General features: G+C 46.2%; 1 pseudogene; it reads right to left on the bottom strand.

Annotated features, from left to right (window-relative positions):
* Nucleotides 1-1437: 1437 nt before the first annotated feature.
* Nucleotides 1438-7113, bottom strand: LOC136523407 (anthocyanin 5-aromatic acyltransferase-like; annotated as a pseudogene).
* Between the last annotated feature and the right edge of the window lie 7605 nt (nt 7114-14718).

A 14718-nucleotide genomic window follows, 5' to 3' on the forward strand; every position in this document is an offset into this window, starting at 1 on the left:
ACATTATCATCTACCCTTTCTTCATTTCGCTCATTGTCACCATCGTGATCATCGACAACCCTTTGTTCATTGTCTTACTCCTCAAAGGTCTCTACATCGTAGTCGTTATTAACATGAGCCTCGTCATAACCAGGACAATCTTGGGCCATCTCACGAACCGATACACAAGATAAGTCCGATATGAAGCTTAGTTCTTGTTGTGATGATGGGCCTTCTTGTTTCACTTGCTCAAGTGGATCCTTAACAACATCAATGCTCCATCGCAATGGAACTATCGCCCTCAACCCTTAGCGTATTGTCAATTACAACCTACAAGTCATTTGAGATCCCTTCACTAAATCCTTATAAAAGTTCAAGTCACCCTGTGACTTAATTCGCATCAGCACATAGTGAGTCATTTTCTCATTGGCATCGAAGTATCAAACCTACTAGGTATCAAACTTCACAAGCATCCTCGGCAACATTCAAAAAGCAATCTAACTCGACGAGCCACTTTAGGCCTTGTTTAGTTGTAGGAATTTGGATTTTGGGGCTACTGTAGCACGTTCGTTTTTATTTGGCAAATAGTGTTCAAACATGGACTAATTAGGCTCAAAACGTTCGTCTCGCAATTTCCCACCAAACTGTACAATTAGTTTTTCTTTTCGTCTACATTTAATGCTCCATGCACGGGCCGCAAACATTCGATGTGACAGGTACTGTAGCAACTTTTTGGAAGTTGGGGTGGAACTAAACAAGGGCTTACTAAAAGACAGTGGTACACAAATTTCCTTAATTCTTCACTTATCTCAGCAAACCCCAATCTCTTTTAATTTATTATAGTGCCACTAGAAAATTAACACACGGACACCACAATCCATCATGGTGCCATCCATGACATACACAGACCAACCGCGTTTACTAGATCTAAGGCATAAATGGAGACAATCTACTAGGCCCATTTGAATTTTTATGAACATGCATGCAACTTTCTTTTTAATGTTTAGCACCGATTAAAAGTACTATATTACTCCCTCCCAAATTGTAAGACATTTTGTTTTTTTCTAGATACATAGTTTTTACTATACACTTAGATATACATTATCTACATAATATATCTAGAGAATGCCAAAAACATCTTATAATTTAGAATAAAGGGAGTATAAAATTATGATTTTAGGAGTTGTTCATCAACCAAATTTAGTTATACAGATTGTACCCACAATTTTAGAAAATCACTATAAATCTACTTCCTCCGCCCTATAATATATAGTGTATTCTAGCATCTAAATTCTATACCGTTTATCAACCAATCTCCATTAATCTGGATAATAATAATGTTTGAATAGGAAATAAAGTGTGGGCACGTATGTTTTTTTTTTTTGTATTCTCTCTTAATGTCCTTAAATTTTTAGGATACACTAATGTTAGAGTAGTACACAAGGGGAGAAAAAGGGAAACAAGTAATTCAGATGTTTCGATAAGAGGAGTTCATTTGGCAATCCCATAGGAGTATCAGTCTACCAATGAGAAGAGTCATTCCAAACCATCCAACTGCGACAAGAAGTTGGCCTCGAAGCCGTCCATGCGTCCCCGGTCAAGCACCACGGACACCTGCACTGCGCCGTCCGGCGCCCCGACCACCGCCACGAACTCTCTGACGAACACCGCCGCGAGCTCCACCCGGCTCGGCTTGCCCCAGCCAAAGTCGATCTCGTACGCGGCGAACCGGTTGGACGACCCTATCTGCACGAACCTGTCCGGCGGGACCGCCTGGTAGCGCTCCAGCCACCGGTCGACGTTGCCTAGCGGGTCCTCCAGCTGCTCACGGACCGCCTCCCGCACCGCCGACGCGGCGCGCGCCAGCGCGCCCTCGCCGCCGTCCCTGAGCTCGCCGACCGTGGCCCTCGCGTAGCACAGCTTGACGCAGTTGCCGAAGAACGCGGCGGGCATGGGCGGGCGCAGGCGCGCGCGGCAGTCCGCGGCGAACAGGAGGTAGGCGTCGTCGTCGGCGCGGCTCAGCGCGTTCTTGGCGCGGACGCCGGACGCAGGTCCGGCAGGCTTTTACCTGTGTACCCTTAAAAAAGATGCCACACTCCTGCGTACCCCTCAAAAGTTGGTCGTCACCTATATGCCCTCGCTCGAACTTTTCTTTTCCCTCACGCCATTCCGTCGGCATTTGCTCCTAACGGTGGGTAACGGTTCTGGAGAATGACTCAGTTGCCCTTGGGCTTGTATAGGCGTCTGAACTTTTTCGTTTCCCCTGTGCCATTGCCAGACCAACCGGCACCGTGACGTCACGCCTTTTGTGCCCCGTTCCTTTCCGGGCTGACGCGTTACGCTTTGAAATTTTGAAAACGAGGAAACTAACCCGGGCTTGCATGCAGCTGCTGGTAATGGGGTGCCACACTCTCTGTTGCTTGAAAACGAGACAGAGACACCGCATGCATGCAGCAGCTAGCGTTACGCACAGCTAGCGTTACTCACACAGTCACACGAGAGACGAGACACCAGCAGCTAGCATGCATGCAAGCCGAGACAGAGAGACAGAGACGACGAAACAACAGTGCGCGCGAACAAGCGACAAAACTAACCCGGCCAACTAGCCGTATGCCCCTCTCCCGCCCCTCTGCGGCTCGCGCACGTCACCCCCGGTCGCGTCGATCGGCGTCGGTCCGCGCGCGCCCGGATACGCGAGCTAGGCTGCACGCGCCACGCGCGCACGGCGCACTGCATGCATGGACCGGACCGGACCGGACGCGCGCACGTACGTGCAGGCGAGGAGCCCGGCCTGCAACGGACCATGCATTGGACGCATGCATGCAGCACGTACGCACGCACCCATCGACCGACAATGCACAAGATCGAGCAAGAAGATCCGCGTATGTACAGTTGCAGGTTTCGCTTCACTGCTTGCCAGGTACTTGGTACACAAGGAAACTGCTGGTTACTGGTTAGAGCTATGTAACGGAACTTTCAGCGTTAATATACAACTCCGGTACTAGACTCTTCCTTAGTTTTTATGTATTCCGAAGGCCCCCAATCAACTCTTGTTATTGATTGTTCACTCTCCATATTTTGTTCGGCTTACATTGTTTTGTTTCTTGCCTTTTGAGCTAGGGTTTGTGCTGAGTTAGCTTGTTAATTGCTCAGTAACCTGCCAACTGCATTGTTATCTCGTCTTGGCTTTGGTAAGGACTTGGGACACAAGTGTGTTAGGCATGTTTGCATCATTGGTTTGGTAAGGACTTGGGACAGTGAGTAGCAGTAGCGAGTAGTACACGCGATGGAATTCCTGTCCAGGTCGCGGTCGGTTTGTTTATTTTTGTCCACCTTGCACCGCCGAACTTTTCGGCCGTCGGTCGTGCATGCGCCAGAGAAGAATTTGGAACTGAGAAGAATCTTACTAGTTCATTACCAAATGGTGATTTTACAAAATGGAACCGAGAAGAATCTTACTCCCTCCGTTTCAAATTATAATTCGTTTGATTTTTTTTTGACCCCAAGTTAACCACTCGTCTTATTAAAAAAATTGCGCAAACATAGTCAAATTTAAGTTATTCTTGAAGAACTTTTTGTTAATAAAGCAAGCCACAGCAAAAGAAGTGATATTTTGTATAAATTTTTGAATAAGACGAGTGGTTAAGCTTAGAGTAAAAAAAGTCAAACGAATTATAATTTGGAACGGATTTAGTATTTCATTACCAAATGGTGATTTTGGAACTGCCACGTTAGCCATAGACGACATTAGGTTTCTTTCCAGCTTTTGCCTACTTCAGCTATGCAGAAGTTTAGCAAAGCGTGGGTTGCTTACCACAGCTAATTCGAACAGGCACATTGCCAGAACCGGCATGCAACTTGGTTTACGAGTACGTTTTTATCCCATCGTCGTGACGTCGTCGTACCAGAAAACGACAGTCCCTAATCTCCTGGACTCCTTGTTCTCGGAAAGATTTTTCAGGTTGGAAAAGCAAGTACTCCCACCAAGCATGTACAGAAGCTAAAGTGCAGCCGTCACGCCAGGCGGAGTACAGTACAGTTACTGGAGTACTGTACGTACGTACAATTTTGATCGAGCCAGCGGAGTACGTACAATTTTGTGCAGGAAGCTGGAAGCAACCAAAGTGCAGTGGGGATGGGACGGGCGCACGCATGCATGCATGATTGATGCCAGCGGGCATCGGGATCAGCCATCGAGACGCTAGGATAGTACGAGTACAGTAGGAAACAAACGCGGCGAATGGTCAAACTCCCGGCTCGTGGCGAAAGCGGTCTGGCAATGGCACAGGTGAAACAAAAAAAGTTCAGACGACCCGTATAAGCTCAAGGGCAACTGAGTCATTTTTCAGAGCCGTTACCCAACGTTAGGAGCAAATGCCGACGGAATGGCGTGAGGGAAAAGAAAAGTTCGAGCGAGGGCATGTAGGTGACGACCAACTTTTGAGGGGTACGCAGGAGTGTGGCATCTTTTTTAAGGGTACACAGGTAAAAGCCTCCAGGTCCGGCCCTTGGGGGGTTCGAGCTGTGCCCACGCACAGGGCCCTTGAAGCCTTGGGGCCCAATCTCAAGTATGTAAGCTAGTTGACAATACTTTGGTGCAATAGGAAATATATATATGGCCCATACGAAATACCAGGCGCGTAAGAAAGAGTCTGTCGATTTCCCTTCCGTCGCGGCCGCTCTCCTTCGTGGTTTTATCGCGGCGCGCCTTCGCGTCTGCCGTCCGACGTCACCGTCGCCGATCGGCCGTGCGCAACGCGCTGGCTACTCCGCTTGCTCGCTCCATAACTCCGTTCCCAGCCAAGCGAGTACGACACTACGACTATACGAGACGTCCTTGCGTCCAGACGTGTTCAGGTAAAGTGCCGTGCCCGATTGCCCCTATTCCCTAAGCCCCTTTGTTGATTGTTTAATCTATGTTTAATTTGCCTAATTGCCTTTGCCCCTGTCGTTATTCTTCAGAATATAAGACTCAGATCTAATTTGGGATTGGAGAATTCCTAATGGTGCAGGGCAGCGAATAATTATTATCCCTGTTCTCCACGCCAAAAAAATACTGGGTAATTTACTAACACTCATTTTTATTTTAACGTTAAACTGAATCTACTATTTCTAAAATTCCAGCGTACTCGTGTTGACAAAAGGCACGCATTTATATAGAAGTGAAAAAAGAAAAAATAGAGATGGATAGAATTTTTATGTATATTATTATAATTATAATGAAGGGCCCATCTCCAAGGCTTCGCTCTAGGTCTATAAATTGACAGGACTGGGCCTGGCCGGACGTCCAGACCAGGGACGCCACGGCGGCGTAGGTGGTCGGGGGCTTCGCTACGGCGGCCGGTGGTGCGCGCTCGCCGTCGGCGAGATTGCCATTGCTCTGCGATGAAATGCGCTGCTTCAGCTACCGGATCTGGCTGGCGCTGAGCAGGTAGGTTCTTCTCCCTTGGAGTGTCGTGTCCGGTTTTGGGAATGCGTTCACCTGTTCAGACGATGATGTGATTGCAACGCGAATTATCCCATGCCCATTTTTCAAACTAGTAAGTAGGAAAATTGAAGTGAACTGAGATTCCAAGGCAGCCAAATTTGACATCTTAAAAAGTACGGAGTAATTCAACGGAGAATAATCTTGGGATATCCTGGTACACACAAATTTCTTTCTTTTCCTTTTTTTCAGGGTCATATCAACTCTCAAGCAACTTGATCCTCGTTGTCTTCTGCTGCGGCAGCGAGTGATCAGGAACAGTGATTGAGATTTGAGAAGACTTCACTGTGCCAACTTGATTCGATCACAATGATTGAGAAATGTTTGTCCGGTGTCCTAATTTTCCACGGCCATTAATAAAAAAACTGCTCTAGCTCGGTACCGCAACACTGGCAGTCAAACACGCTGAATTGACGGCTGACATAACGAACGAACTCACCATTGGCAATGCCGGCGCGAAGATTCGCAGGAACGTGCGCGACACGGCCTCTGCCTTGGGGTGGCGGTTGATCACCGCGCGGTCGAACACCGGCGGCAGGAATCCCGGCAAGGCCGGCGAGCCGTCCCGCGCCGCGGCAGCCCAAGCTCGGATGAACTCCCACAGCGCCTGGCCGTCGCCCACTCCATGACACATGGACACGCCGACCACCACGGCTCCAGTCCCGCCTCCGTCGTCCGTGTCCGCGGGCCTCGTCACTTGCACGGCCAGCGCGGGGACCGGCAGCGCGCTGACGACGACAGTGGGCACGAGCTGCGCGTACGCCTCGGCGTCGTGCTCGGCGTCGCTGGCAAGGCGGCGCATGTCGTCGGTGCTGCCGGCGTACTCGGCCTCGACGAACCTGACGGCCTGGGAGACGGCGCCCGGGGCAGGGTTTACAATTTCGGCGAAATATCACCGAAATTTCTAAAATACCGTCTTTTTCGCTGAGGTCCGAAATTTTTTTTGTATCGGTCAAAATTTTTCGGTTAAATTCATCTTTCACTCTAAAATTACACCAAACCACACTAAAATGACCCTCCATATCATCTAGTCTTATCAAAGCCCTAAATTTCTTCAAATTTATTTAATTTTCTCACTCACACATTGGACGGCACTAGTATATGCAGCTCGCCCACCGTCAGCACACTGTATTACCGCGGCTCTACTTCTGTGATATATTATGTTATTTCGTCGATGTTATATAAATTTATGACGGATGATGGATTATAGAGTTTTTCTAGTGAAATGATGCCAAATTTGTTTAAAACTCAATTTAAATTTATTTAAATTTGAACCGATATTTCCGAAATTTTCGAAATTTCGTATTTATTCTTGGGGACCGAAATTTTTTTCTTACCGGTATTGTAAACCCTAGCCCGGGGAGCAGTCGATGACGACGTCCCCCGACTTGGAGACCGCGAGGTTGCCGGCGAGCGGGGTGAATGGCGAGCGTGGCGGCCAGGGAGGACTGCAGCGTGCCGAGCAGGGCAGGGACGGGCGGCAGGTCGTCGCCCTCGTAGAATAAGAGGCGCTGCATCGGCTGGTAGGGGAGGAACATGGTGTCAAAGAGCGAAACCTTGATGCCGTGGTCGTCGTTGTCTGTCAAAGGGTTGGAGGTTTCAGAGGGTCGGACATGGGTGACACTGAGAACTCGGACGCGGGAGCCCATGCGGGTGGACTGGTGGTGCCGCGAGAAGCACTGAAGCAGTGCGTCAGTGTGCTTGTGGTTCTGACTTCTGAGTAGAGGTGGATGAACATGCTGTTTTCCGCAAAAGAGTAGAGAGGGTTGAACTGTTTTTTATTTAAACTTCCAGCAAAAGAGACAGCTAGTATTAATATGGTGAGTTTTCTTTAGCAAATTCGGCAGGTGTTTTGCCAATTCATTATAGAACTAGCAAACGTTGCAACAGGAAAAATAAATCCTTGTACATTGGAATTGTATTAAAAATAAGTAAAAATCATTTATTTGTGTAAATATAATTGTACAGACAGTCTGCTCACTAAATTTATAATTAACAACATTGAGGACTTTCATGTAAAATTACCTAACACAATAGTATATGCTTTGAATTTTACATGAAGTAAAACGGGTTCGGGTAACAAAATTTAAGAGTTGGCATTTGGGTAGTCTTTTCTGATGTGATGATATAGCTTTTCAGATGCTACAAAATTAACATTTGTATATTATTATTTTGCTACTTAAATATCACCGGGATGTCTTGATTTTGGTCTATATATAGAACATGGCCCAGGATGTCTGCAGCACATGCAACTACTTGGCCATGCGGTAGCGCTAAGAAACAAGCAATGTTACCAACTTTGAAATTCAGAAGAAAAAAAAAACTATTCTTTTCATGCTAGGCATTCAGATTAAATTCTAACCATAGTATTGTGTGTTTCCCGTATTGAAAGCTTTAAAACAACACCCACCGAGTATATTGGGATTACATTTTGTTGAAAACATTTTTTCATGAAGATTATTGTTCCAGCATCACATAATTTTCTTCTCATGAAGAATACTGTTGTGTAACTATATTTTCGTTTAAAACATTCTAGATTAGCAATAATTAAAATATTCCATCGTCACATGTAAATTGTTTCAGCTTGAAGGAAAAATGTTCTAGCTTCAAAGAGGAATTTGTGCTAGCTTCATGAGAAAAATATTAGGAATATAAAAATGTTCCAGCTTTATATGAGAATATGTACTAGCTTCACAGCGGCAGTCAGACCCAATGTATCAATAAATAAAACATGTTTCGGTATAATAAAAATATAACCAAAGTTGTACCATTAAACATATTTAAAATTCTATGAAAAAGTGAAATAATGTTATTAGAACAAAAAAAATTGTGGTTATAGAATTTGAAATAAACAATAGTATATTTGAAAGACCGTAAGGATAGTAGCTAAGAATATACTAGAAATGAAAACATTATGATAAAATCAAATAAAGTAAGACAAGATAGCACCGTATTTAAATTAAAAAAACCAAGCAAATAAGAGGAAACAGATGTAACATAAAAAAGGGAGGGGGAGTAGAATATTATAGCCTGGGCCGAAATTAAACTTGCCTGGTTAAGAAAAGCACTTGTGGGCCATGCATGTGACAAATAATAGATTATTATTAAGCTGCAGATGAACAAAATAGTCAATGAAAACACAGTGCACCACTCTACCTAGAACAGCAATTAGCAAAACTATGTACATGGGCTGCACACCATACGGAGCCCAATAGAAGAGAGTCAAAACCAGCCCACGTGACCACCTAACGCTACTACGCTCCAACAATTTCAGTCAAGAGAAAAGGAAGGGGTGTTGCTCAAAGAGAGAGAGAGAGAGAGAGAGAGAGAGAGAGAGAAAAGGAAGGGGCCGGGGTGTTTGTTGGAGATCTTCCGCCATGATTGGTTTGCAGAGTTTTGCAGCAGCACTTTGTTCAAGCAAGAAAGATCCCTAATCCAGTCTCATGCTGCACCGGCCGAAGGGAAGAATTCCTGGTGAAGGTCGGCCATGTATTCCATCCATCGCGGGCTCTTGTCGAACACGAGAGACTCCTCGTAACCCAGCGCCAAGAACTCCTCCACGATGTCCGGGATCGGGCGCGGGGGCGGGGGCTCCGGCGCAGCGTCACGGCGGCACGCGGCGGCGGGTGCAGCCGGGAACCGGCACACGGGGCAGGCTAGCTTCACCCTCAGCCACTTCTTCACGCACGCGGCGTGGAACCGGTGCCCGCACGGCGCGACTCGGCTCCACGGCCGCGACGCCGGCTCCGGCTCCGGCGCCTCCCCGCCGTCCTGCAGGCAGACGGGGCAGCAGTCGTCGACCGGCGCCTCGGCCGCCTCCAGCGCCGCGATCGCCGCCTCGGACGCCGCTGCTGCCGGCGCGTGCACGGGGAAGGGGTACTCCTCCTCCTCCTCGTCGTCGTAGTCGGACATGAAGTCGTCGTCGTCACCTTGCGTCAACCAGTAATCGTCATCGTCGTCGGTCGACCAGTAATCGTCGTCGTCGTCGGACATAAAGTAGTCCTCCTCCTCCCCTTGCCCCGGCTGCTGGTGAACGAAATCGTCATCGTCGGACATGAAGTCGTCACCTTGGGATGGTTGCTGGTCGAGGAAATCGTCGTCCTCGCCGTCCACCGGCTCCATTGATGCAGGAGCGAGCGAGAGAGTGCGGCCGGCGAACGAAAAGGCCGGTCGGGGTGATTGATTCTGGTGTTATTTTGGGTTGGCCCATCAGGATCCGTTCGTGGGGGGATTTATGGTCATGGGGCCGGAAGGTGTACACGTTTCCTTCTCCGTGTCGGATAGGAAATAGGATCGGAACCGGCCCATATGCAGGTACTCCTAACCTCAAACATTTATATATTTTTCTTTATTTTTCTCATATATATTATTTATTATTATTTTTCTCAAATATTTATATATTTTATATTTAATAAATTATTAAACAGGTCGACCCAACTCAATCAATCGACTGCCAAATTAATAAATCTGAGTACTCCATCTCACAGAACATGCCAAGCGGTATCTCTCACAACTAAAAAGAGTAAAAAGGTGGACAATTTTTTGTGCGACAATCTATCGGGTCGTCTTCGGTCTGCCTCCCCTGCGATACCTGCCTACCTCTCGCCCACGACCACGACGTGTGAGGTGAAAACGGAAAGCCAACACAATCACCGCAATGAATTTTGCTTTCCTACAATCCTACCTCGCCCTTGACTGATCGGTCACACCTGCACTCGCTCCTCACGCGGTGGATTTAGCCTTCCTCCGACGTCGCCCTCGCCCGCCGGCCTCACTGGACGTCGCACCCCCTTCCTCCAATCCAGGTATTCCTCTCCTCTCTATTCTTGTTTCTTGGCCCGATCTCTCTCTGTTCTTGTTTCTTGGCCTAGATCTTCATGTATACCTCTCCTCTCAGTGACTACAACCTCTCTATCTTGTGGATTTATGGTTGGATGAATTTGATTTGAGATACCTAGATAGGGATTCTTATATGTTTCTTGGCCTGGTCGTCGTCCTCCGTGCGGCCGTGCTCCTCCGTCTGGGCGCGCTCTGGGCGAGGTGGCCGTGGTGGCCAAGGGCGGCGGGATCTTAGGCACTCCGGCCAAGGATTGGATGTCCCGTCTGATGTTGTGCAAAGGTACGTGATATGCTCAGTGGGCAATTTGTCCTTTTATGCCCTGCCTTGCCTTGCAACCGCTTCCTCTCCCTCGCCAATGCCACCTTCCACTCTGATTAACGATGGCGTTGGGGTCGGCTGCGTGGATCCTTCTCCTGGCGAACACAGCTCGTCCTCCTGTCAGGGATCCAGGGAAAGACCTGCCCAGCAAGGAGGCAAATTTTCGGTGCCAGGTAAGATCACACAAGAAGTCAAGAATGCATAACGTTTTGTTGGAGAATTGATGCGTTATAGTTTGCAGCCTCCTTTTTAAGTTTTTTTTCATGACAGTCCATACTTGTGTTCTACTAATTATTAATAGGAGGATGCAAGTAAGTTATGTATTAATTTGCAAATGAACTTAATACAACTTAAAAGATTTTTGTGCTCCTTGAATATGACAGCCTACTACTGTCGGCATGCATAATTTGCATATAGCTCGATGGACAGTCAATTTGCTGCATAAATATATGGTTAGGATCTATATCTTGTTTTAGTGATAAAACCTGCACAAAATTAAGATTGAGGTAGTGGTGATCTAGGCTGCAATGGACCGCATAATAGAGTGGGTGGCATAAATACCTGATGTCTACAAGTAGGCATTCTTGTTAAAGGATTGTTTAGCCCAATTGTCTTACTGAATTAGATTCGACATCCCCTTTTCACTTTCAGGAAATCTCGTACATGTATACACACTCCTGGTTCTCCGCCCATGTTACCAGAAGAGCTCACAAAGGCAAACTTGTCGTCCGCTTTAGATGGTGCGGACATCTTCTACTTTGATGTGTGACGGCACGACACTGCTTTGTTTATTGTAGACGGGGTAATTTCTTCCAAATATGGCTCCCAATAGGAAAGTTTTTTTAATTTTGTTCATGTTGTCAGCATCCTACAACTTATGTTGCATTAATGCGACACATAAGCCTTTTTATGGTTATTTTTCTCCTTTTTTGCACTGCTACTAAGACTGACCTGTGTTTATAGAACAATCCAGTGTGGGCAAGTCAAAGAAAAGTCCCTATTTTGATAGATGTTGAAAGAAGAGGGAGGGGCTAGACGAGATTCTCAATTTTGCATCTTACATTGTATGCTCTGCAAAGTTTCCATTGGTAACCTGTTTGGATTGCAAAAGAGCATAAGTGCATAACTGCATAATCCTGCCCAAGACACCCCCAGTACCAGTTTCTCCTTGTAGCAATGTAAACCGCTTACATTCCCTATGGCTGAGGCAAGAATTTTCTTTATATACTTCTCATGGTGTAAGGCCCGTTGTCATATTGTTTGTGATGCAAAAGTGTGCTACCTTTGTTTTACTGTAATCTAGCTTAGAGTGGTAACTGTAGTTGGATTAGCATAATCAAATCAGGTGGTTGCCAACAAAATTTCCTTGTGCTATTTTGGACTTTTGGTACACTAAAGCCTTTGGCCTTTGGCCTTTGGCATATGTTTAGCACTTTCAGTTCTTTGGTATCTTGTTGATTAGTGATTACATTCTTTCCACACGATCTATATTTGTAGGCTTGGACAGTAGCCTCATCAATATATGTTGCTTTAGTATCCATGCTTTCAAGGTTACCAAACATTGAATTTGTTATTGTAACCCTGGAGGAGAAAGGTTGCTTAATGTTTGGGAGAAGCATGACTGGTTCGTTTACTGTAGATCTTTTATGTTAATGTTAGCTAAGTACTTGAGATAAGACATGGGTACACATACAGTGAATTATGTATTCTATCGACAGAGGATCCAGTGATATATTTCTTTCCCATTTTTGGAAAAAACACGTTGCAGATGCTTCTGAGGCAGGGAAAATAGATGTAGAGGCTTTATTCAAAACACTAGAGAAGAAAGTTGACCAGAATTCTACTATACCAAAATGAATTCCATCCAAGGTATGATGCCTTACAATGCTTCCTGGTCTGGGTGTATTTTGGTATGATACCTTACAATGCTCATGGTCTGGTTGTATTTTGGTATATTCAAATGAGCCCAAAAGATTATGGAACTGGTATGGATAGATAGGGTTTGATTAAAGATGATTTTATGATGAACAATCAATGATTTGGAGTTATTATAATTGGGATATTGATTTTACAAGTTAGAATGTGGGTTAGCCTCCTCAATAGTTTAGTTCGAATGGTGTGCTTTAATGTGTCTTTTTTCCCAAAAATATATTGCTAGCACTTGAATTATCAACCATCCATAAATATAAAGAGTGTTCTGTTTTTCTTTTCCTGCTCTTTGATCTCTTTGCTAAAATTCATGTTGGTGATCTCTATTCCAAGCTGACTAGAACTACAGTAGTAGGCCCGACGCATCGACGAGAGCTATGCAGTAGCAGGCCCAATGCATCTCATCTCAAGCTCCCCGTACCTTGATCTTCACGCAGGTTCATTTACTTTCTACACAAACCAAAGTCATGTTCCTGTTCCTAGAGATCATGCAAAAATTTACATGCTATAGGCTCAATCAGTTCATTCTAACTCTAAATAACTCTATGTTTGTTTGTGGGATAGAGGGTGATTTACTCAACCTGACAATAGTGACAACTTGTCATAGCACTGAAAGAGTGGTCTTGCATAAATAAAATTTAAACAATCAAACAATACAAATTGTAGCCATGTGTATTTTCAGAATGCTTGTTGACAATGTGTGCTGGCGGCTGTGAAAGCTCTAGTTTGGTTTTGGTAAATTGATGAAACCCTAAGTGCTAACCTAGTTTATCAAGTGATCATGAGATAGGTAGCACACTCCAAGTGGTGAAGCAAATGAAGATCATAGCATGATGATGATGGCATGGTGATGATCAAGTGCTTCGACTTGGAAAGAAGAAAGAGAAAAACAAAAAGCTCAAGGCAAAGGTATAAACCATAGGAGCTATTTTGTTTTGGTGATCAAGACACTTAGAGAGTGTGATCACATTTAGGTTTGATAGCCGTACTATTAAGAGGGGTGAAACTCGTATCGGAATGCGGTTATCAAAGTGCCACTAGATGCTCTAACTCATTGCATATGCATTTAGGATCTAGTGGAGTGCTAACACCCTTGAAAATATTTGTGAAAATACGCTAACACATGTGCACAAGGTGATACACTTGGTGGTTGGCACATTTGATCAAGGGTGGTGACGTTTGGGTGCAAGGGTAAGAAACTCCATCAGCACCCTAGACAGAAAAGACGGAGGTCACTATGAGTGACCGGACGCTGGACTCGGTTGGACCGGAGCGTCCGGTCAGTGGCAGCAGAGGACGTGCATTTCGGTCTCATGACCGGACACTGAGTCGCTCAGCGGCTGGATGCTGGCAGGGTGCGTCCGGTCAGTGCTGACGTACGCTGACGTAGGGCATGTAGAGGAGACATTGTGTGACCGAATGCTGGCTGTGTCCGGTCAAGCATGATCGGACACGTCTGGTCGGGAAAATCGCGTTTGGAACCTTACTGGAAACGACCAGATGCTAAGGTCCAGCGTCCGGTCACTTTCTAACTGACGCGTCCGGTCAACTTGTCGACCGTTGAGATCAAACGTTCACTGTTGAACGCAAGAGACACGTGGCCGCCATCCGGCGACCGAACGCTGAGGAGCAGCGTTCGGTCAGTTGGACCGGAGCGTTCGGTCAGCCCGTGTTATGCCCAGTGAAAGGGTATAATGGCTCTATTTCGTGGGGGCTTCTATTTAAGCCCCATGGCTGGCTATAGCTCATATCTTTGGCCATTTCCATTGACATAGAAACCTTGTGAGCCTAGCCAAAGTCCTCCCACTCATCTCCATCATTAAATCATCATCATAGTGAGATTGGGAGTGATCCAAGTGCATTGCTTGAGTGATTGCATCTAGAGGCACTTGGTGTTCGTGTTTCGCTGCGGATTTCGCTTGTTACTCTTGGTGGTTGCCGCCACCTAGACGGCTTGGAGTAGCAAGGATCGTTGAGCGGAGGGTGGTGATTGTCTCTGGCTCCGATCGTGGTGATTGTGAGGGGTTCTTGACCTTTTCCCCGGTGGAGCGCCAAAAGGTACTCTAGTGGATTGCTTGTGGCTTGTGTGATCCTCATCTTGTGTTGGTTGTGCGGCACCCTATTGAGGGTTTGGCGTGTGATGCCAATTAGCGCGTGAACCTCCAAG

The sequence above is a fragment of the Miscanthus floridulus genome, chromosome 18 (genome assembly GCF_019320115.1).
Source record: "Miscanthus floridulus cultivar M001 chromosome 18, ASM1932011v1, whole genome shotgun sequence".
In the NCBI taxonomy this organism is placed as follows: Eukaryota; Viridiplantae; Streptophyta; class Magnoliopsida; order Poales; family Poaceae; genus Miscanthus; species Miscanthus floridulus.